Here is a 1,566-nt window from a genome sequence, read left to right as displayed (position 1 = left end):
ATATACTCTGTCTTCCCCCCACCCCTCCTCATCTCTGCTAACTACCAAAGAATGCTATATATGTGAAAACTTTTCTAGAATTTTTATAATTGTGGACTCATACAATATGTGTCCTTTTTGATTGGCTAATTTCATTTAGCATAATGTCCTCTAGGTTCATCCATGTCACAAGGTGTTTTGCAGATTCATCATTATTCTTTAACATTGCCGTAGTATCCCATTAGGGAGTACTGGTAGTATAGGGGATCATGAGCTGGGCTTGCAACTGCAAGGTCAGCAATTCAAATATACTGGCTGTTCCATGGAAGATAAATGAGTCTTTCTGCTCCTATAAAGATTTACAACCTTGGAAACCCTATACAGGATCACAATGAGCTGAAACCATCTCCATAGCACATAACCATCACCACCAGCATCCTATTGTGTGTATGTACCATAGTTTGTCCATTCATCTACTGATGGGAATTTATTTCCATCTTTTTGATATTGTGAATAATTCTGTGATGAAACAGGTGTGTGTTTATCTATTTGTGTCATGTCTCCTATTTCTCTAACACATATACCTAGCTATTGCTGGATCATTGGTATTTCTATTTTAAACATTTTAAGGAAGCACCATACCTTTTTAACAGTGGTTGCAGCATTTCTATAGCTTCATCTTCAGTGTATGAGGGTTCCAGTCTCTCCACATCCTCATCAGCATTCATCGTTTTCTATTTTTCTGAGATTTTTTATTAATGTTGGATGAGATGCTATGGCTAATGATCATGAATATTTTTTCATGTGCTTGTTGATTGCATGTCTTCTTTGGTGAAATGTCTGTTCATGTCATCTGGCCATTTTTAAATTGGATTTTTGCCTTTTCCTTGTTGAGGTGTTGATATGTTAAAGTTTGATTCATGCATTTTGAGTTCTTTCATTGAGTGCATAACGTTTTTTTATGGTTGTGTCCTATTGTTAGATTGATCGTGGACAGTCTTTGTTTCTCATTCTGCGTGAGGACAACTCAGAAAAGTATATTGAATGCATGGAATCTACCATATGATAAAAATGCTCCAAACAACCATTCAGTTGACTTCAATAAGAAGTTTACTTGTAAAAACAAAACAAAACCAAACCCAAATGCTGCCATAATCCAGAAAAAGTTACCAGGTTTACGTACATCATATACTTAGGTACCTTTTGACCCCACGGGGGAAAAAAAGAATCTAACATTCAGAACTATCAATAACAGGAAGAAGAGAACTTTTTTTTTTTAAAAAAAGAATGGATTGTTTCCTATTTTAGTGGATTCTTAAGCACGGTCTCCACGTATGTGCAATGCTAGATGGCTGCCTTTTGGAATAATTGTTACAGATTTGGCATGGATATCACATAGGCTAACCAGATAGGCTTCACTTGCCTCCTGTAAAACACTGATAGCTGCATTCTGGAACAAAGTCTGGAGCAATTTCTTGCGTCAGACGCTGTAAGGGAAATTTACAAATCAGAAGTTCGGTGGACTTCTGAGAACGTCTAATTTCACGAATCGCCACAGTAGAGGGCACAATCTTTTTTTAAATATAT

This window comes from Chrysochloris asiatica, unplaced genomic scaffold, assembly GCF_000296735.1.
Source record: "Chrysochloris asiatica unplaced genomic scaffold, ChrAsi1.0 scaffold00356, whole genome shotgun sequence".
Lineage (NCBI taxonomy): Eukaryota > Metazoa > Chordata > Mammalia > Afrosoricida > Chrysochloridae > Chrysochloris > Chrysochloris asiatica.
This window is presented reverse-complemented; position numbering follows the sequence as displayed.